The following is a 24,076-nucleotide window of genomic DNA, read 5'->3' on the forward strand; positions in this document are numbered from 1 at the left end:
GAACAACAGGCCACCAGCACCCCTCCCCCTGCAGAAGATGAACCACCACACAAAAGGTCCCTGCGATCCAGGCGGAAGCCAGAGAACATTGCCAAGGCCCCCGCCAGGAAATAAGACTCCCCTGAATGTCACCCTTCTGTCCCACTCAGTCGCCCTGTCCACCTTGAACTGCCATTGCCCCACTCCCTATGCCCGTTTGGACAATGCACCTGTGATAACAATAGACTGGACTCTATTGTGGAATTTCCTCCGTCAGCAAACCACCCATTGCAATACCCCCTACACTTATTAGCACATAAATATACACCCTTGGAACTAATACAAGTATGGATCTGTAGATTGATTTAAATATGTATTCATGTAACATGCTGTAAACATTGCAATTCAACTGTACAGTTATATATACATAGGTATGACCTGTGGTGGGCAGCAGTAAACACACCAGGACCCAGAGTGGGGCACAGATATCTGAAAATAGAGATGCCAAGGGTACAGTAAGTGGCCATAGATTTTGGAAAATCAAGCTGCCATGTACAATCTCCAACACAAAACTGGAATTGAAGGTGAAGTTACAGTGGCTTACCTGTGTGTCACTTGAAGTACTGTTGAATTATAGTTGTTCTGTTGTCCACATCCTCTTCCTCTTCCTCCTCTTCGTCACTGTCCACAGGCTCCACCGCTGCCACGTGACCATCTACAGCCTCATTCTCCTGCAGAAAAGGCACCTGGTGTCTCAAGGCCTGGTTGTGCAACATGCAACAATGGTTTGGCACACCTTCTTGGGTGAGTAGCACAGGGATCCACCTGTCAGATGGAGGCACCGGAATCTGGCCTTCAGGAGGCCAAAGGTGCGCTCAATGATCCTCCTTGTTCGCCCATGTGCCTCATTGTAACGTTCCTCTGCCCTTGTCCTGGCATTCCTCACTGGGGTCAATAGCCATGAGAGGTTGGGGTAACCAGAGTCACCTGCAAATATCGATGGATACCTATTAGCCAGACACTCACCCTAGGGCCAAACCCACACTCATATACCAACAGACACTGTGTGGGGACCATGGGCTCACTTATTAGCCACACCCGGTGCCTCTGGAGTTGAGACATCACATATGGAATGCTGTTATTCCTCAAAATAAAGGCATCATACACAGAGCCAGGATACTTTGCATTTTCATGGGAGATGTAATGGTCCACCAGGCACACTATCTGCACATTCAGAGAGTAAAAGCTCTTTTGATTTCTGAACACATGTTCATTTCTCCAGGGGAGACCAAGGCAATATGTGTACCATCAATAGCACCAATGATGTTGGGGATATGTCCCAGTGCATAAAAGTCAGCCTTCACTGTGGCCAAATCCTCAACCTGGGGGAATACGATGTAGCTGCGCATGTGTTTGATTGGGGCAGACAACACTCTGGCCAGCACGTTTGAGAACGTAGGCTGTGACATCCCTGCTGCCATGGCCACTGTCGCTTGGAAGGACCCACTTGCCAAGAAATGGAGCACTGACAGGACCTGCACAAGAAGGGGGAATACCAGTGGGGTGGCGGATAGCTGAGATCAGGTCTGGCTCCAATTGGGCACACACAGCTCTTGGATTGTGGCTCTATCAAGTCTGTAGGTTACGATAATGTGCCTGTCCTCCATTGTTGCCAGCTCCACAAGGGGTCTGTACACGGGGGTATGTCTCCATCTTCTATTCATCCTCACCGGTTGAACTCTAGGTTGAAAAACGGTGAGCAGATGGTCATATTCAAACATATCTTCAGATTAACATACCTTGCATTTTTTTTACAGAAACAGTATGTGAACGTGTAGGTCCGTTGATATGCCTATGTCTCCTGTGACGCAGTTAGGTGCCCTAGCCTGTTCCCCCCTGAAATGGAGGCCGCCTGATCTGTGAGAAGGGACAAGTGGAAATGAGGTAATTCCGCTGACATTGTGCACCGTTACAGGAGGTGGTCGGCGACCGCCGTGCAACACATCATTGGTTATCATTGGAGCCTACGGGTTCCAGGAGCCAATGGTGATGTAAGCCGGCGGTGGCGGTATGCACCGCTGCGGACGTGACCGCCATTTTCTATTTGTTCACTCACTTGCTACCTGATCTTCAACAGGAGAAGACCTACACTGCAAGTGCTGCTGTGACCTGTGTCTGGAAGCGACCATGGCTCGAGTGTCTGCGGAAAGGCCCCCTGCATTCACTTCCGAGGAGTTGGAGAGACTAGTGGATGGGGTCTTACCCCAGTACCCTTTACTTTATAGTCCTCCAGACAAACAGGTGAGTACACTGTGAGCACGATGTGTGGGGCATGAATGTATGGAGTGCTGTGTGTATAAGCTTTGTGTGGAGGGCCTGAGGGGTCCTGGGCAGAGTGCTGCATGTTTGGTGGGCAGTGTCTGTGAGTACGGGGAAGAGAGGGATATAGTGGGCCATGAGCATAACAGTCCGGACGGTATGACTAATACCTTTTCTTATGTATCTTTTTATGCAGGTCAGCGCCCATCAGAAAAGAGTATGTGGCGTGCCATCACCAAGGAGGTGCGGACCCATGGAAGCTCCTTGGCGGTGGGGGACACCTCTGTGGCCACCCCAACTACGGGTATAGCCATCACCCCCATACCAGCACCGCCCTCCTAGCAGCCCCTCAGCGAGTTTCCCGTGCCTGCTCACCTAGGAGGGTGGGCATCTCCTTTGCCCCAGGCACCTCAGGCCCTGCCCCAGTCAGCCCTGCTGCCCTCACTGAGGAGGCTGTTGACCTCCTGAGATCCCTCTCTGTGGGGCAGTCAACCATACTGACTGCCATCCAGGGTCTAGCAGGGCATTTGCAACAAACAAAAGCATTCCTGGAGGGCAATCACTTTGGCGTGGTGGCCCAACAGAGATCATACCAGGCTCTGGCCAACTCACTGATGGCAGCAATTGTCCCTGTCTCTAGCCTCCCACCTCCAACTCCCTCTACCCAGTCACATTCCCCTAAACCCAAGCCTATCCCAAGCACACCTTCAGACCAGCATGCACCCAAATCAACCCACAGAAGTGGCTCAGGCAAACACAAGCACCACACTTCTTCCCACAGGCACTCACACAAGCACCATCCAGATGCAGACACACCAACATCCACTGCCTCCACTTTGTCCCCCTCCTCCTCCTCATCCACCTCCCTCCCAGTAGCGTCTCCACTCACACCTGCATGCACTACATCCTCATCCACTACCACCATCACGCCTATCACTACATGCCCCTCACTAGCAGTCACCACCCCCACATCCATGCACACGTTCCCTGTGTCCTCTCCCACTGTGTCTGGGACCCCTCCTCCCAAAGTACACAAACGCAAGCACTCAGACACCCAACAGCCATCCACCTCATGACAGTATCCAGCCCATGAACCTGCACCCAAACACAGCAGACAAACACCTCCTACAACCACTCCCTCTTCCTCCACTCCCAAAACTTCACCCTCTTCCAGCGACAGTGTCCCTAAAATGCCTTTCCTCTCCACCCTTGACCTATTCCCTTCCCTTTCCCCTCTCCCCCCATCCTTCACTTCGGGCCAGGGTGGGCAGAACCCAGGCCAGCACCTCAGCCATCCAGTCCACGGCCACTGTAGTTTCTGCAGCTACTGCATGCATGAGAGGCTCCAAGGAGGCACCCATCAGCACTGCCAGTGTGCCTGCACCACCTGCCAAGGTCAAGAAGGGGCCGCCAGCTAGCAAGGCCAGGATGGGAACACCAGCCAGCAAGGGCAAGGAGGCACCACCAGCCAGCAAGGGCAAGGAGGCACTACCAGCCAGCAAGAGGAAAGAGGCACCACCAGCCAGCAAGGGGAAGGAGGAACCACCAGCCAGCAAGGAGAAGCAGGCACCACCAGCCAGCAAGAGCAGGAAGGGAATACCAGCTGGCAGAAGCAAGGAGGCACCATCAGCTACCAAGGTCAGGAAGGGAACAACAGCTGCCAAGGCCAATGTAAAAGGAACAGACGTCGCAGGCAGGATGGATCTGGTGTGTGGGGCTGGAGCAGCATCTGGGCAAACACCACCATGGCACTTCAGCCATCCGAGACTGCAGGGGAAGGGCTGGAGCCTCCCCCCACCACTGACAGCACTGCTACCTGCACCACTGCCAGCAGCCCCAGTGGGCAGCCATCCGAGGCTGCAGGGAAAGGGCTGAAGCCTCCCCCCACCACTGACAGCATCACCACCTGCACCGCCGCCAGCACTGCCACCTGCACAGCCACCTGCACCACTGCCAGCAGCACCACTGCCAGCAGCAGAAGGCCCTGTGGACAGCTGTCCGAGGCTGCAGGGGAAGGGCTGGAGCCTCCCCCCACCACTGACAGCACCGCCACCTGAACCGCCGCCAGCGCTGCCACCTGCACCGCCAACTGCACCACTGCCAGGAGCACCACTGCCAGCAGCAGCAGCCCCAGTGGGCAGCCGTCCGAGCCTGCAGGGGAAGGGGTGGGATCTCCCCCCACCACTGACAGCACCGCCGTCAACCCCGCCGCTGCCATCCATTGAGCGGCCGTCACCACTGGCGAGCAGTGTGTTGGCGTGACTACATTGGCTATAGTGCGTCCTGGCCCATGCAACAACTGTAATTGTGACACCCAGGTGAGAGACTGTGACCTTGCACCATCCAGGATCTGCATCACCGGGAACATGGCCCCCTCCAGAACCACTGGAAGAAGGCATCCACTTGAGAGACTGTGGCTTTGCACTCTGCAGGACCAAGAGGACCAAGCAGTGGGCAAACCAACCACTACAGAGACTGTGGCTTTGCACTCCCCAGGACCAAGCAGTAGGCAAACCACCCACTTGAGAGACTGTGGCTTTGCACTCCCCAGGACCAAGCAGTGGGCAAACCACCCACTAGAGAGACTGTGGCTTTGCACTCCCCACGACCAAGCATTGGGCAAACCACCCACTTGAGTGACTGTGGCTTTGCAGGCAAACCACCCACTTGAGAGACTATGGCTTTGCACTCCCCAGGACCAAGCAGTGGGCAAACCACCCATTTGAGAGACCGTGGCTTTTCAATCCCCAGGAACAAGCAGTGGGCAAACTACCCACTTGAGAGACTCTGACCTTGCACTCCCAAGGACATCGCAGAGGGCATGTTGCCCCACTCCCGGAGCAGTGGCATTGTACTATCTTCTGGCTGAGGTGCCCCGTTCCCCTTCCCCCTGAGGTACCTTTGTATCTTCGACCTGATACCCCAGCAGTGATCTCTCCGTATTGAGGCAGGAGTCAAGTGTGGCTTTGGTTTCTGTGTTATGGCCCTGTGGGCCATGGACATTTTGGAGTGGGCATTGTTCCTCCATTTGTATATATTGCACATAATGTTTTGTGCTTTAAAGACGTATTTATCTATTTTTTAATATTACACTGACTTTCTCACTTCCTTTTGTCCTTGCGTTATTTCTGAAGGTTACGGAGTGGATATGTAATGTTGTTGCATCTGTCTGTGTGTATGGTGGTGGTGGCGGGGGTGTTGCATGTGCGTGTCACTCTCTTTTTCCTCCCCCTCCCTTGTGTCTAGGTCCGGTACTCACCGTGGACGTCTTTGCCGCCGTTCGTGTTCCTGGTGTAGGAGGAGGTAGACCACCATTGGAAATATGTGCAACTCAGGCTCCATGGCGTTGTGGTTCTTCCTTCAGTGTCGAGAGGTGAGTCATTTCCCTTCTGTGTACTGTTTCCGCCGTGCTTTTGATGGCGTTGGTACCGCCCCAGAAAAGCTGGCGGTTTGGCCTCTCCTTATACAGTGGGCAGTACATTGTCTTCCGTCTGGCTGTTGGCTGTTACCGCTGTGGTGCTTGTTGTTACCGCTGTGGTGGTTGGAGTGTTAAAATGGCTGTCTGTGTTGGCGGTTTTCCCCATGGTTATTTACCGCCGGCCTGTTGGCAGTATTACCGCCGCTTTATCACCGACCGCCAGGGTTGTAATGAGGGCCATAGTGATGTGTTTTATATGTCCTAACAGTGAAATATTACTAAAATTATTTTTTAATCTTGCAAGGCCTGTCCCTCTCATAGGTTAACATGGGGGCTACCTTTAAATCTGATTAAAGTGTAGATTCCCTTTGGGAGCGGATGGACATGTGGAGTTTGGGGTCTCTGAGCTCACAATTTGAAAATACATCTTTTAGTAAAGTTGGTTTTAAGACTGTGTGTTTGAAAATGCCACTTTTAGAAAGTGAGCATTTTATTGCTTATACCATTTCTGTGACTCTGCCTGTTTGTGGATTCCCTGTCTGGGTCAGTTTGACAGTTTGGCTGGTTGCACCACACACTAGAGAGTGACACAAAGGGAGCTGGGGTGTAGTCTGCATTTCCTGATGAGCCATCTGTGCTAGGGGGAGAGGAGGAGTTGTCACTCACTTCTAAAATGGCTGTGCCTGCCCTCATACAATGCAGTCTCCAACCCCCTGGTGAGTGTCTGTGGCCTGGCCTGGGCAAGGCAGGATTTCACATTCAAGAGAGACTTTGCTTTGGAGTAGGCCTACTTCAAAGGAGAAATTGGGTATAAGAAGGACACCAAAACCACAGACTTTAGAACACTTCTGGAAACCAAGGGGAACCTCTGCCTTGAGAAGAGCTGAAGAGCTGAGCAAGAAGAGCCCGTGACTGTGCTTTGTGGAGCTATCCTGCAGTTGCTGCTTCTGCCAGAGTAAGAGGGCAAAGACTGGACTTTGTGTGCCTTTCTGCAAGTGAAGATCTCCAAGGGCTTGATTTAGAGCTTGCCTCCTGTTGTTTGAAGTCTCAGGGACAGCAAAGTCTTCTCTCTGCCAGCACCTGGAGTCTCTGGAGATACTTCTACTCTGCCAAGTGGTGCCCATCCAGCTCCTGGGACCCTGAAAGGAGAAGCTGGCAGCCCAAGAAGAAGAAATCCACGCACAGAACGCCGTGCGGGAAAATATCAACGCGACTCTGATCTGTGGATGAAAAACAATGCGCCGCCAGCTTCGCGGCTGAAAATCGATGCTCGCCTGCAACGCGACCGAAGAATCGACACATTGAGCTGGAGAAACAACGCGCAGCATCGCTGACAGAGGCTTATGAGATCGCAACCCACGCTGCATGGTTTTCGGATCATCGTGCGGCTGGATTTCCCACGCAAGTACCGCAGGGCGTGTAAAAAGAACGCTAGGCTTGCCTGGACCCGAGAGTGCTGACCGGATCGACCTTCGTTCTCCTGCGGAGAGAAGAATCGATGCGTGCGACCCGACAAAAGGAGAAACGACGCACGGTCTCGTGAGTGAGTGAAATTGATGCATCACAAGCCCTTTTTGATGCACACTCACCCATGCAGGGTTATTTTTGACGCACCCAAGGTACATTTTCACGCTAACAGTGTTAGTGTGTGTTTAAAACTACATGAAGACTCTTTTTGCTTTTTAATTGATAACTTTACCTGTGTATTGTGGATTTTTGTCGTTTTGGTCTTGTTTTGTTTAGATAAATATTCTCTATTTTTCTAAACCTGGGTTGTGTCATTTTGTAAAGTTTTCATTAAGTTACTCTGTGTGTTGGTAAAAATACTTTACACCTAGCACTCTGAAGTTAAGCCTACTGCTCGTGCCAAGCTACCAAGGGGGTAAGCAGGGGTTAGATGAGGGTGATTCTCTTTTATCCTGACTAGAGTGAGGGTCCTTGCTTGGACATGGGTTAACCTGACTGCCAACCAAAGACCCCATTTCTAACACCTACTCTCACTGTAGATAGGCTGTTATGTTAAAAAAATGCTAGCTTCATTCTCACTCTTCAAAGGTATAAATTCTTTAAGGTGCAAGCTTAAAAATTCTGGTTCATGTCTTTTTACAGATCTAAACTGAAAGTGGTCCAAATTATTAGTTGCCGGTCATTTTCAGTATTCTGATTCTGTGCTTTTTTGTCACAATAGTTGCTTAAGAAGACTCGGCCTCAGACATGAGGACTGCAACCTATAGTTAAGTATTATTTCTTTTCATAGAAATAGAAGAAAGTCTAGGTAGCCCTGGCAGATGGACTTGTTGTACACGCTTAATAACCGCACTCCGGCCCCTGTCTTCACCCTGATATATCCAAGGTCAGGAACATCCATAAGGCAAGAAGTGAAAACCTGTAAACCGAACATGTGCAACAACTGTTACTTAAGTATGTTAACAACTTTGGAAGTATGGGGTGCTATCTGAAAACTTATTGTAATTAGCAGTAATATGAACTAGAAATAAAAGGGCATAACACTGTAGGAGGGAAGTTTAGGTTCCTTGTAATGGTTACTGATGATAACTACACCTTACAAAAAATGACTGCAGAAACCATGATGTTTCATCTATAAATACATGCAAATCCAACATAATTGGGTGCCCGAAATATGCCTTCTCATTCCATAGATACATGCAATCCTCAACAAAATAGCTGATGTTTAACCAGGCATGTTGTACCAATATTTTCGACCTGACAGTCGTTTTGCAGAGCGATCGAAGTATTATTGATAGGGCAAAACGCAAATTGTCCATGCGGAAAAAGTCATAAAACAATGAATAATAATTAGGCCAGCTACAATTGGAATCTGTTGTTAAGGGCTGTGAGTGCGGGGATTGTGACCTGCACGCAATAACTGACCATCATCCTTGGCTTTGCTTTTCCATGCTGGAAACATATTTTTTCAAGCAGACTGTGTTCATTAAAGTGATTGATGCTGTCTTTTTCAATAAAAAGTATTTACAGTTTGAGAACTTACCAGGCAGCAGGATGTTGTCCGCTTGACCACTGCCTGCCCACTGTGAGACTGCCTGACATGACTCCTGCAGATGCCAACTCTTTAAGGTGGCAGTATCTGATCAATGGCTTGCGACTGCAATAACACTCACCAAGCATTGAAAGATTTAATTGCACCTCCAAAATAGGAAGGAGAAGTCTTTTTCACAGCAAATCCTATTTGCGATTTGTAATGAGCTTCAGAAACCTTTTCATAGAAAGACTTTTGGATTTGGAAAATGACGTTGATATATTGTAAAAATATGTATTGCAGATGCAAACCCTATGTTTTTTGTTCATAAATTGCTTTTGGTTTTAAACAATCACACGCAAATTAATTTAAATACCTAGTGCAGCGCCACTTTTCTTGCACCTCTTAGCGCCCCCCTAACGCCACCATGTGTGCACATATTTAATATACAGCGCACCATGGCGGTAGTTAGGGAACTAGCGTCAGAATGTTTGATGCTAGTTCGCCGCTTTGCAGCGTCAAAAATCCTGCAAAGCACTCAGAGGCCTGGTGAAACAAAACGGAGCCTCCTTTTAGTGCCTGCTCTGAGCAGGCGTTAAAACTCCTGGAAAAATGACGCAAAGAAATCTATTAGATTTCTTTGCACCATTTTTTCTGCCCCCCCCCCCTAACGGTGGAATGTCCCCTTTGCATACATTATGCCTGGCGCAGGCATAATTTAGTTCAAAGGGTTACAAAGTGCGCAATGCATGCATTGCGCAACTTTGTAAATATGGTGTTGCGTTTTTGGCCCTTTAACACCACATTAGCGTAAAAAAATTACACCTTATGGAATTAGAATGGTGCTGGGGGCTCTTAGAAATGCCCCTTTGTCTTCGGACTTCCTGTTTACTGACATTGTTTTTGCAGGCCTTAGGAATCTACCCATTTTACCATTGCTAGCCAGTTCTAAAGTGCATGTGCTCTCTCCTTAAAATATGCTAGTGATGGCATATATCCAATTGATATATTTAATTTATATATAATTTACTTGTAAGTCCCTAGTAAAGTGGCAGTACCTGTAAATTAAATGCTACTAGTGGACCCGCAGCACTCATTGTGCCACCCAGTTAAGTAGCCGTGCAACCATGTGTCAGGTCTGCACTGCAGCCTGTGTGTGCAATTTGAAACTGCCATTTTGACCTGCCAAAGTAAACCTTTTCCAGGTCCAAAACATTTTTACTTAATACATATGTCACCGCTATGGTAGGCCCTGTACATCTCAGAGGGCAGGGTGAAGTGTATTCAAAACATTGGACATGTAGTTTTAGGTTTTACCCATCACAGTAGTGAAAAACTCTTAAATGTGGTTTTTACCACTACAAGGCCTACCTCTCCCATAGGATAATATTGAAGTTGCTTTGTTACATTTAGGAAGCTTAAATTCCAGATGGGAAGATATAAATTATTCAGGTTTGGTGTCTGTGGAATTGTACTGAAAAATCCTACCTTATGGAGAATTTTAAATTACAATTTTGAAAATGGTACTTTTAGAAACTTGGCATTTTCCTGTCGTAGCCATTTGGTTCCTGCAACATTTCTCTGGGTCACATGACTGGTTGTAGTTGGCAGTTGTGCTTTGGGTATTCTTCCCAAACAGACACACACAATAGGGAGCTTAGGTGTGCCTGAACAGACCATCACTGGCAGATTGGGAGGGAAGTGCTGGTCACAGCCATACTTGCAGTTAAATAGGCTGTGCTCTGTCTCCACACAAAAGGCTACATACCTCCTCTAGTTAGTGTGGAGTCATGGTGGGGAACGCAGGGCACCTGTGCACTCAAAGGCATGCCTCTAGAATTTCCTCCCACTCCAACGGCAGAACTCGCTATAAATACTGGACCTCAGACACCAACTTTTCAATGTACATCTGGGCCTGTGAGTACTCTGCCAGGAAGAAGGACTGTTGTGCTGCTGAAAGGACTGCCACTCCACTGCACTGCTGCTCTGAAAGACTGCTGCCCTGCTGTGCTGAACAGGTGCTTGCTACCCTCTGGCCTTGGTTTTTTCTTTATTAGATTGACTGCTAATGTTTTATTGATACCTTTCATAGATATGGGCATAGTCCACCATGCACAGTTTTTTCATCCAAAATGTTCCTGCAGATATTACATTATTATTATCAGTGATGTTATCGAAGATGTCATGAGTGCTGTAATTTGTGGAGTAATTAGCAGTGCATGGTTAGGGTGTAAGTTATAGTTACTTTAGGGCATGAATTATAGTTATTTGAGATAACTCTAACTATAACAGGTACATTTTGATGGTTTTGTACATTTAAAATGTGAGCCTAACTACACCGTCCCTGTAACCTTTGTCTATTTTCTAACTATAATGTCCCTGTAACCTTTGGGGTTTTTCAGTGAATTTCTATGGTTTTTTCAAGTAAAATAATTGTGATTATTATACATGAATCCAACCACTGCCGCACAAGGCTCTTCGGCTGTGCACAAAGGCGGTTGGTCGCAGGACCTGCAGCCGATCCCTATAACAACACAATTCCCTGCTACACATGGTCTTTGGCCCTGCACACCAGTGCAGCAGTGTGGCCAGGCCCTGCGGCCAACACTGATACCCACCCAAACCGACGCTGTGCATGGCCTTTGGCCGTGTGCAGCAGGAGTTGGCAGCAGCCTGTCTCTCTGGGTGTGAGAATAGCAGTGACTAGGTGTATCTGTGTGTGGGAGTGGTTGTGAGAGTGTCTATCTGGGTGTGAAGGTGGGTGTGTCAGTGTCTTAATGGGTCTGTGAGTGGGTGCTTCAGTGTCCATGTGGCTCTGTGAGTGGTGCATGAGGGTTTCAGTGGGACTGTGAGTGGGTGTATGAGAGTCTAAGTGGGTCTGTGAGTGGGCACAAGAGTGTCTGAGTGGGTCTGTGAGTGGGTGCGTGAAGGTCTGAGTGCGGCTGTGAGTGAGTGCGCAAGGGTCTGAATGAGTGAATGAGTGGGAGAAAAAGACTGAATGAGAGAGAGACAGAGAGAGAGAAAGGGAGAGTTAGAGGGAGATGGATAGAGAGTTTTTATGCTTTGATGAATGATATACTTAGAATGGGATATTTCTGGACAAATTGAAAAGAGAAATGCATTTGTCAGTTAAAAAGAGTGATACACCTTTCAGTATAAACCTTAAACTTTTGAAGTTTAAAAGAAATTAAAGAAGGAAAATGACAATTGGCACAGCTGGAGTAGAACCCTCAACATTCAGTGTGAGAGTCTGTGACCTTTAAGCCATAGATGACTCTTTACTGTGAGACTTCCAGACATACCTATGACAGTCAACCCACGTATGTGATTAGAAAGAAACATGAATGTTCGATCACTAGGAAGGTTTAACAGTCAAAACACTGGTAAATAAACAAACACTCTGCCTAGTGATACTAGGATTTGGACCTTCAGCCTACTGAGTGACAGTACAATACATTGACCTTTAGCCCAGAAGTGTACGAAAACGTAACTATAACATTCATTATTTAATCTTTACATTATTTAATCTTTATTTCGGCTGAAAGCCATAAAAGCATCCAAATACAATAATATAATATATTCACACAATAATAATAAAACGGGTAGAAATAAAATGCTATAAAATACAATAAATATCCCTACCACACCCTAAGTGGATAAAATGATATAAATATACTTTAGGTTAAAACCAATTAAAATGCTCAATGATATTACACAGATGAGACCTTTCTTCCTACATCCCATTGATTAATATGCTTTTGACCAGATATCTTTACACATTAGCAAATCAGTTGAAGGGAAGTTCTCTATGTCTTGCGGCCCATGCACTTTGGAGATACCTTGCAACTGCAAAGACTACCTTATCACTTGTATCACTTGTCAATATACGTAAAGATGCCTTATAATTTCTTAACCCAAAAGATCTACATAGAGGGATAATCCACTTCTTCCTAGGGATGAAATATCTAGGACAGAAAAATAAAAAATGTGCAAGGGTCTCAGGTTGCTTTGGGCAAAAATCACAGCAGCTCGAATTACTGTCATCCTTGCTCCAACTAGCAGTGAAAGTCTTTAGCGGCAAGGTCCCTAATCTAAATTTGATAAAAAGGCTTTTAGTGTGGGGAGGATTAGACATTGCGCCATCATGCGCTAATAGCTTTGCTACGGCTTCTTGAAAGGAAGCCAATTGTTCAGTTGACCAAAGGTGCACCCAATACATAAGTAGTCTCAAAGCAATTTCATTGTGGAATTGTGGATCTCGTTGAGCGCTAAATCAAATCTAAGGGGGACAAGAGGAGTGCTCATTGGCAAGTGCAAAAAGTTCCATATAAATCGGTTTTCAACCACTGTCAAATTACTGGAGTTACAGTGGCCTCACAGCTCGGCATCATAAATTGTGGCTGCCACTGCGGCAGCCTTGTATACAGTGATAGCTGGCAAGATTTTCCCCTCTGTGGAGTTTTTAATTTTCCTCCCTATCACTGCTGACCTCTGCCGAAGGACAGAGGAACTCTTTTCAATTTGTGCCAACCAGTGTTGGTCGTCTGCTAGTTTAATCCCTAGGTAGTCAAATTGGCTAACTTGTTCTTTCAATTGACCACCTGGAGTCATTATCCCTCTAAAAGACTTTTGCAGGTTAAAAGCCATAAACTTAGTCTTGACTGGATTTATTTCAAGGACCCTCTTATTACAAAACACAGAAAAGGCATCCAATTCATTTTGGAGACCCATTGGGGTCCTTGAGATCAATAGAGTGTCATCCGCAAACATGAGGATAGGGACTGGTACTCGTGCTAACTTAGGGGCATCATGATTACACCTCATCAGCTGTTCTACTGCACCATTGATAAAGAGGCTAAACAGGATGGGGGCTAATACACACCCCTGTCTGACCCCTTTTTACAATGGGTATAGCTTCTGTCAGGTCATCACCCTGTGACCATTGAACCTGAGCATAAGTTCCCTCATGAAGATGTTTTATCAATCTCAATAGCTCACTGTTGAGTTTGAAAGACTCCAGGACGTGCCATAGCAAGTCCCGAGGGAACAGATCAAAAGCAGCCTTTAAATCAATGAAAGCTACGTACAGATGGTCCTTTTTTAAGTTCAGGTATTTTCAACAAAGAAGATTGGATCTAAATACCTGATCTATTGTACTAACTCCTTTCTTGAATCCTGCCTGAAAGTCAGAGAGGACCTGGGAATCCTCTATCCATGTATGCAATCCAGTCAAAACCTGCTTGTCTATAGTTGGCTGGTGATTCTCTATCCCCCTTTTTATAAACAGGGACTATTATTGCTCCTCGCCATGGAGAGGGGAACTCTCCGCCCTTCAGGACCGCATTGCTAAGTGTGTTTAAATACAGAGACCAAATTCTAGGTCGGGATAAATACAGGTCACAGACCGGGGGCTTTTCCTTTACGTAATGTTTGGAGAGCCAGAGTAGTTTATTTCAGAGAAAAGGAGCCCAAATCATAGCTAGGCAGGTTAGCTTTCCCGGAATATGGAATATAGGGAATACAAAGCCCTTCAGAACTAGGCAGGGGTACATTGATGCAGCTGTTCAAATCTGCCTTATAAAGAGTCCCAAAATGTAACACCCAGGTTGCTGGCTGGCTTGCTGGATAAGTCTCCACTTTTTGAGGATGTTTCTTTTCTCCCACCAGTTTCCAGAACAATCTTGTATCCCCCTCTTGGAGTGCGCCTACCAGGGCATTCCATTTTTTGGTTTCCCACACCTTTTTAGCGATTTTCTGCGTAGTTTTATATGCAGACCAAGCTGCTCTTATCTCACAGTGTTTTCCTTCCTGAAATCCTCTCAGCAGTTGTAATTAAGCCTGTCGGCAGGAACTGGATAACCATCTCAACGATTATCTGTGATTTCCCCCCGTTTTCTTACTACCTGAAAAAGAGGTCTCAGCCGGTTGACCAAAGAGCAATGCAGTTTAATCAGGTCAACCAGTGCAAAATCAGTGTACTTCACTATAACATTCATTCCAAAATATTTTGCTAGTCTAACCCTGTGGAGTCATAGCATGGGGAGACCATTGCAATGACAATCTCTCTCTCTCTCTCTTCCATCCCAATATGGGATGGAAGAGAGAGCAAGAGAGACGGGAACGAGGGGGGAGCCTGAAGGCCCCTGCAATCCTGTCCAGTTCCCCATGTTCTGTGGGATATGGCTTTGCTTCCAGAAGCAGTGAGCTGCTATAAATAGCAGCTCCCTGTTGCTGAGAGCAATGTTTTCTTCTGTTTCCTTGCACGCATATTGAAAACTCTGCTTTCTGGCAGTGGGAACTGTTTGACAGCTCCCACTGTCAGAAAGTGGACTCTGTTAGCAAAAGCAAACAGCCATGTCCCAGGGATGGGCACCCCGGGACATAACAGGAGCCGGCCCTGGGGGGAGGCGTTCCCCAGGGCCATCAATGGCTTCTCGGGGGGGGCACACTGACTGTGAGATGCATCCTCGACTCCAGACCTCACATTGCAAGCCCTCACTGACAGTGCAGCTTGTCGGAACTAATGCTTAGCTTCGGCTGCCGGACGCATCTTTGATAAAGTCCCTCAAAAGGCTCTGCAAACCAGGATTTAAGGTACTTTGTCTACCTGGGTCTCTCTATTTGGCTTATGCTCCATCTTGGTACACCTAAACTTGTGACTTTGTCCTGGTCCGGTGCAACCAGATATCCACAGTTGAAGCTTTTTGCTTTTTGTGGCTATTTTCACTGAATTCTTTAACATTCCATATCACTGGTTCTACTGATTGGCTTTTTATTATTTTGGTCTGTTTTTTTTATTCGAAATAACAGTATATTTCTAGCCTGGTGTGGGATCCTTTTGTGTAGTGCTTTTAATTTTATTTCTGTTTGAAATGATGTTCAAATACTTTACACATTGCCTCTCAGTTAAACCTAACTGCTCTGTGCCAAGCCATCAGAGGGTTTAGCATAGGTTTATTTAGGGTTGGCTTGTGCCTCATCCTGACAAGGATTGTGGTTCCTGGTTAACCAAGGCTCATACCCGAGTCAACCAACGACTCAATTTCTCACACCCAGGGAAGCACTTAGATGGAATACTAACAGCAGAAATAAAAGTGACAGCATCGCATTTGTAGTTGACTATTATCTATCAACTACCATCTACAAAAACATAATATTAAAAACATTTCCCTTATTATCCACTTATCACATAATTACAAAAGGTTTTTCCAAAACTTCCAGTCATTGCTTCTTACAGAACTCCGAATTTACGACCTCTTATTGTGATAGATGATCTCAAGTGGGCTACAAATGCAGGAGTTCATTGCTGTGTTTCAGAAAGGTGTATCACATGTGAATAACTTTTATAAACATAATCAGTAACTTGTCCTGTTCCAAAAAGAACCTATAGCATAATATAGCATCTTACATGTTTTTGCCTCTGGCTGGCTGATGTTTTCTTGGGATTCTTCATCTTCATCAACTGTAACTCGTCCCCTAACCTAACTATAACTCGCACCCCGCCATGCAAAGTATTGTCATCAATTATGTCATTTCAGATGTTACAGTCATGTTATCAATGATGTGACAGGACAAGGCACGAGTGATGTAATATGGGAGGTAATTAGCAGTGCATGGCGAGGGAGCGAGTTATATTTTCTTTAGGTCACGCATTGCAGTTGATTGAAATCACTATAACTGGTTATTTTCAGTGGTATTCTTAGTTTAAAATGGTATTTTTCAACTGACATTTTCTCTTAACTATACCATCACTTTAACCTTTGTCTTTTAAGTGAATTTCCATAAAAAAAAAAAAAAAAAGTTAATATTTTATTACCATATTCACCGCTGTTGGACCTGGCTCTTTCTGGAGGGCCACTCCTGACCCTTTTGCCTTTCTCCTTCTCTTTTTTCCTGATAAATCCTCTTTTCTGGTAAAGCTGACTTTCACAAAACTCGTGAACAGATTTACACCAAATCACAGCACGCATTTGCAATGTAATGGGTCTCACATTTGCTCTAGTCAGATTCATTAGCATTGTAAACTCCTAACTGGACTTTTCTTGCCACATAAATTGAAAATGAAAAGAAAAATATTAGTTGACATAAGTGAGCCGTTTCAAAGAGCCATGGCTGCCATTAGCATGAGTGCGAAGGAGAGACACAAAAGGAAAAATAAGTTCTCTCACAGTCAAACATATCGATAATCATGCAATTATCGAGGTCACAGGGGCAGTCTGCAAGGCAGTAACACAACCTTCCCAAGGAGGGATAAACTTAAAGCATTTACCAATGACAACAAAGGATTTTTGAATGGCCAGCCAATGAACGAGTTAGTGCGATGGGCGTAGTTAAAAGCCCACAATACTTACAACAGGTCAAAGCACTTGCACACTTGACTGAAAAAAGTACACTTTCTGGACCAAGATCCAGCTTTCTGTCAACTTTGGTGTAAATCAGTTCAGCTGCTCTGACAGGAGCTGCGTCTTAATTTCCTGTGTGAACATAAATGTGGACAATGCAGTTTAATACCCTCCCCTTTCTCAGCTCCCACTTGATGGAACAGCCCAAAACTTTCCACGAAGGAGCTGAGGTGCCCCGAGACTATTTTTGTAAAGTTTTCTAGAGCTTGTTCTACTAGAAAAACCGTCAGTTTAGGGTAATATTAATTCATCTAATGCACTTTATCTTTTCTTTATTCAGAGGGATTTTTCTTCTTTGGGGACAAATATCTTCCCCTGTAACCCAATGAAATTCTAATATGTGTGGATGCCCTTCTCCGTTGATTTACCTGCTTAAACAGACTTTGCTAAACTAACTTGCCTTAATTGTATATGAGAACAATTGACCAGGGTGGTGATAACCTACAAAGCTGCGACTTTGTGACATTCCTGTGCCAACTATTAGATATTCTATTGTATTAAATTCCACCCGAAGAATTGCATCCAAGACTTTTGCACTCAGCTGACTCTTCCCAAGTAGATGATTATCACTCACATTTTCGGTGCCTGCACACAATGCTGGAAGGGGGGCTTGCTCATTTTCTATGAAATCATAACATGAAGCAGTGATTGCCGCTACAAGTTTCTGACCTGTGCTGTCTACAGTTCATATTCTAACTTGATTAGGGAGCAACAGATCTGTGAAGTCTGTCATGTCAACAGCAAGCATTGGCAAAACCAATTGGTCTCCCCTTTGCAAGTGTGCATTTTTCATGTAGTTTTTATTTGGTAAATAGTTGCATGATACAAACATAATTTACAAAGATGTAACAATAAAATATGAAGTGGCACATCAGCCCTGTCATTGAGGTGCACTGTTTTTCACATAGGAGTGCATTACAGCCAAAGGAGGAAGAAGGTGGACCAGCTGCTTCATACAACATGCTGTGACGAGCAAGGCAAAATGTGAATGACCCTTGAGCAGAGGTGAGATAATTTTAAAACCCCTAGATATATGTGTATTATTAGTTTTCTGAAAATATGAGGCTGACAAGGCTGCTAAAGTTGTTATTAGTCCAAAACCAAAAACTGGCACAGATGTCTGTCGGCTGCCTTTGGGCAATCAGGTTATATGTTCATAATATGGCCCCTAGGCCCAGATTTATGGTGACCTAGCGCCATTCCAACATCACATTAGCCTCATTTCTTTTACGCTAATGTGGTGTTGGAAGGACAAAAACGTGGCACCATAATTACAAAGTGGCTCAATGTTTTCATTGTGCCACTTTGTAACCCCTTGCGCTAGATTATACCTGTGCCAGGCCTAATGTATGCAAGGGGGGGCATTCGGCACCGTAATTTAAATAAGGCACACGCATGGTGGCATTAGGGAGATGCTAAGGGGTGCAAGAAAAGTGGCGCTGTACTAGGTGCAGCGCCACTTTTCATAAATCTGCCCCTAGATATTTACTATGGTTAAGCATTATATTGATATAATAGTATAAATATTATGTATGTAAATAACTCACATTAACATAGGCAGAATGGATCACACACAGAATTAATGAAAAACTGATTACTGCTATTGTCAGAATAAAGTCATGCTGAATATACAGTATATACCAGTTTGGAAACTGCTTCTTACTGATGACTTCTTGAAACAGTCTAATTGAATCTCGCTCAATCATTTGCCTAAGCATTACCCATTCCTTCATTTGTCTTGAAGCAAACAATAAGCAGTCATAAAACGCTTAATGCTTCTAAGTGTTGTAGATGGAAGCGAAATTCAATTTCTGCTTCTAATTGCATCGCTGCCTTGCTCTATAAAACCTGACCCTCAGAAACTCGATTCTTCAGCAGCCATTAGTTTTTTTCCCATGCGGATATCTTGGCTGCAGAGGTTCCTCTTGTTTCCTCTGGTGATGAGCTGCTGGTTGTTATCATGACAATCTGCTTGTGCTCATTTCCGGATTACTAAAATTACCATACAAATTACCGAATGTTAAAATGACCTAAAATTCCTTTTTAATGTCTGTGCAGAAAAGTTTTAACCCGTGATGGATATAATAATTAATCAATTTTCAAAGTTACATATTCAAAGATCCATGGAAATTTGTTTCTTTTTTGGATTCTCAAATCATACTTGAGGCAAACATTACTTTTATTAAGTCCAGGGGTGTAGCTCCTATATGGTGCAGCCGACGCAGTGACATAGGGACATGGGGTGCTTTGCAGGATTAGCGTAAAAAAGTATGAAGCTAGTTCCCCTGACTAGCGCCATGGTGCACCATATTTTTAAATGTGGTGCACAAATGGTGACGTTAGGGGTCATCTTAGGAGGGCAGGAAAAGTGGTGCTGCACTAGGTGCAGCATCAGTTTTCATAAATCTTGGGCTAAGGGGTTTATTTACAAGCCCCTTGCGCTGTCGGTGCATCACTTTTTAATGGAAGAAGTGCCACATTGGTGCTGCAAGGGGCTTGCAAATAAGCCCCTGGCTGTGTAAATGGATTTACTGGATCAAATATGGAGAACCAAAACGCATCAGCGAAAATCCCAGTACCTAAAATGCATTTATTTAATAAGTGTTTGAACATGTATCTTTAATTTGAGATAAATAATGTGCCACCACTTCTTTGTGCCCTAGCTGTAGGAGGGTTTGGAGAAGAAAGATGCTGGGGCTCACCCTGCGAGTCGCTCACTGTTCGCCTAATAAATGGCCCACGTATTTATGCCATACTGCAACACTTAAGTAGCTTTTATTAAAATGTTACCAGCTGCACAAATTTGGTTTGTTGTAATATGTTAATATTTAAAGGCAAATATCAGGAAGGTGCTTTCCTAAGGTAAAAAAAAGAAACATACACAGCACATATGTGAGCGTGCAACTAATGTGTTCTTCTTTAAAGCTTGACGTTTTGGTTAGAGAATATGGCAAGTCTAAGGTTCAAATTAAACTTAACAACACAGCTTTTTCCTCGAGCACCAAACTATAAAGTCAGACCTCCAGCCTGGGCTCTTTCCAGAACCAGGTGAGAACTAAAAAAGCCATGGAACTTCTTCAGAACTAAAGTACATTTCTACTTCTAAATGGCCTACTACTGAACGTTATGAAAAAAAAATCAATTGACAAAATAAAGCTTTTTTCTGATAACAAAAAATCCCCACTAATATAATCATAGAAGTTGAAATATGTACACAGGGTCAGAGGCTGAGGAAACTGGTGAAAGCCATGGAAGTACACACAAAGTTATATAATGTCAAACTCGTACTCACTAGACCAAAGTGCCAACAGCAGAGCAACGTTACAATTCCAGTCTTGGAGCCAGCCATGATTTTGTTGTAGAACTCATACCATTTGAGTAAAATGGATTTATTTTGGGTGACAGAACCACCCTGTGTCACTGTTGCCCTAACCTTCTCGGCTAGCTAGCAGCACCTCACCCAACCTAGAAAGTAAAAGTGATTTGTGGCAGCCTGACACATGATACTCTGACTCCTCAGGGAAGACGTGGTAGAACAGATCTTACCACTTTCATTCTATAATAAAGGCATGAGCTGCAATTATTAGAGAGATGAAACATAACACGACAACGGTTGTGACCACAGGAGTGAAACATATAAACAGTCCCAGCATTCTGGAAAAATCATTAGTCTAAAATTCCTACCTAAAATTCATACCTACACTTCTAGCATCTACCGTGAGAGCATAGTAGTGATAGCCCTTTCTGCCTGTGCTAGTCCCTGAAGGGATCCCCCCAGCCCCATACCTGTAGAACAGGTAAGCAAAGGTCTGCCTGTCATCCACTATCAGTCTCCTTGGTCGGCTGGAGAGAGAGGGCCAAGATCAGCAAGGCTGCAAGGAAGTAACACACAGCATAAGATGAATGACTCATGGATCAGCTATGTGACCTCCTGCTCTGAGCTACAGGTACAAAACAGGCTGAAGAGGCCTCCCTGCAACTTCCTAGCTGACCCGCTGCACTGGGCCTGTCTGGACCTATGAAGGGGCCCTCCTGAGCCCAGCTGACCTCTTCTGGTGTGAGTCCCTAATCCCCAAAAGGTGCCTTGCCCGGTCCTGGACCCTCTGCTGGTATCAGCATGTACTTCTGCTGGCGCAACTGATGGTTCATTGTAACCGAAGCAGCGCAATGCACCACAAGTGCAGGACCTTGCATCAGAGTTTCTGATAGATGACTTCATCGAAACCGACGCTGTACGATGCACTTCAGTGCAGGATTCCACATCGCAGCTCCTACTCAGAGGCTTCATTGATCCTGACAGTACACAACACATCTCTCCACCAGACTTCTCCTCATAGCTTCTGATTGGTGGTTCCATCAACACTGATGCAGTGCAATGCATCTCGACTCAGGACCTTGCACCACAGATCTAGTTTGATGGCTCCAGCAACACCAGCACAGCATGGCATAGGCCAATGCAGACCTCCCATTTCAACACCCAAGGACAGCAGGTGCCATAATCAGCGGACTGAACATGTTCCTATATCTGGCCCACATCCCATCACATTTGGCTTGAACTTGTGATTGTGTCCTTGTTCAGCATGTCCAGATATCCATAGCTGGTGCTTTGCACTTCTAAACACCATTTTTTTCTCAGTCTTTGAAATTTCATATCTCCGGTTCTACTGCTTGGTGTTGGTCATTTCATTCTTATTTTATTTACTAAAATGTACTCTATTTTTCTGAACTTGTTTGGGGTTTGTCTTGTGTTGTGTTTTAACTTTATAAGTGATTATGGTGGTCATTACAACCCTGGCGGTCGGTGTTAAAGCGGCAGTAAAACCGCCAACAGGCCGACGGTAAAAAACATAGAATCACGACCGTGGCGGAAACCGCCAACATAGACAGCCACTTTAACACTCCGACCGCCACAGTGGTACAAACAAACACCGTGGCGGTAACCACCAAAAGACAGGCGGAAGACAAGGTTCCGCCCACTGTATTACAACAGTCCAATCCGCCACCTTTTCCGGGGCGGATTCACTGCGATCAAAAACACGGCGGAAACAGGACTTGGAAGGGAAAACGCTCACCTCTACACACCCCACGAGCAACCAGGACGCCATGGAACCCGAGCTCCAGATACTCCCAGCCTTTGTCTTCCTGCACCTCTACCACGAACATCAAAGACGGCGGGTGAAGACCACGGTGAGTACTGCACCTACGACACAGGGGAGGGGGGAGGGATAAAAGAGTGACACACACACACAACACGCAACACCCCCACCCCCACCCTCACCCACTACAACACACACACCAATACATGTTGATACATTACAGTTACAACCCCCAACCCCCCCTGGAAGAATGCAAGGACAAAAGGAAATGAGTTGAACGTTTGTAATCTATTATAAATTCAGTAATCAAAAATATGTATATATTTACACTATAAACAAATATATACACCAAGAATACAAGTCCAAGGGATTCCAACATTAAAGTCCGTGAACCACTGGTCCCAAAATGCATGGGCGAGGTCCACACTCGATACCCGATCAAAACAGACAGAACACTGCTGGGGCATCAGATAGAAAAACAACAGGCACCTCAGGGGGAAGGTAAGGGGGGGCACCTCAGCCGGATGAGCGCATGACGCCAGATCCACAAAGGGGCTCCATGCCCACTGCTGTAACCTAGGGAGTGCAAATCCGCAGTCTCACAAGTCTTTTCAGTGGGTGGTTTGCCCACTGCCCTATCCTGGGGAGTGCAAAGCCACAGTCTCACAAGTCTTTACAGTAGGCGGTTTGCCCACTGCTGTATCCTGGGGAGTGCAAAGCCACAGTCTCACAAGTGGATAACAGTCTCCACTGGTTCTGGAGGGGGCTTGGTGCCCAGAGTGCTTCATCCTGCCAAGGACAGAGGTGGTGGATGCCTTTCTCCACTGTTTGTGGAGGGGGCTTGGTGCCCAGAGTGCTTCATCCTGCCAAAGACAGAGGTAGTGGATGTGATACTCCACTGGTTCTGGAGGGGCTTGGTGCCCAGAGTGCTTCATCCTGCTCGTGGCGGCCTCTGTAGCATTGGAGCTTTTGGCGCTCATTGCCCTGCGGTGCTGGTGGCGGCGGTGTCCTGTTCAGCTGTGCTGGTGGCAGCGGTGTCCTGTTCAGAGGTGCTGGTGGCGGCGGTGTCCTGTTCAGCGGTGCTGGTGGCGGCGGTGTCCTTGGCAGCGGTGCTTGTGGTGGCGGTGTCCTTGGCAGCGGTGCTTGTGGCGGCAGTGTCCTGTTCAGCTGTGCTGGTGGCTGTCTTGTCCGCCGGGCAGGTTTTCTGCGACTTGCCTGTTTTTCTGTGCCCCTTCCCCACCTTGGATGGTGGCGCAGCTGTCTTCCCAGTCCCAACTGTACTCCTGGGAGAGGCTTTGGTGGTAGATGTTTTGTCTCTCTCCCGCCGGGCAGTGGCCAACTTTTTGTGCTTTTGAGGTGGGGGACTGTCCGTGGTCTGGCTCCTTGCCACACTGGCTGCCCTGCTGCTTGGCGCACTCAAGAAGCCGGTTACTACTGGCACCACTGTTCCCGCTGATGTAGTGGCTGAGGTGCTGGGTTGGGACCTGGAAAGGTGGGCCATGGGGGACTGAAGGGGTGGGGGAGGTAAGGGGAAGAGGTCAAGGTTGGACAGGAAAAGTTTTTTGGACACACTGGGACGGGTAGATGGAGGGGGTTTGGAAGTGGAGGAAGAAGTAGTGGTTGTAGGAGGTGTACGTTTGCTGAGTTTGGGTGAAGGTGCATGGGCTGGAGGCTGACGTGAGGTGGATGGCTGTTGGGTGGGTGTGTGGCTGCGTTTGTGTACCTTGGGAGGTGGGCTCACAGACACACTGGGAGAGGACACAGGGGATGTGTGAATGGTAGTGGGGGTGGTGAGTGCAAGTGAGCGGGGTGTGGTGGTGGGTGTGCTGGTGATGGAGGTAGTGACTGAAGATATAGTGCATGC

This window comes from Pleurodeles waltl, chromosome 1_2 (genome assembly GCF_031143425.1).
Source record: "Pleurodeles waltl isolate 20211129_DDA chromosome 1_2, aPleWal1.hap1.20221129, whole genome shotgun sequence".
NCBI lineage: Eukaryota > Metazoa > Chordata > Amphibia > Caudata > Salamandridae > Pleurodeles > Pleurodeles waltl.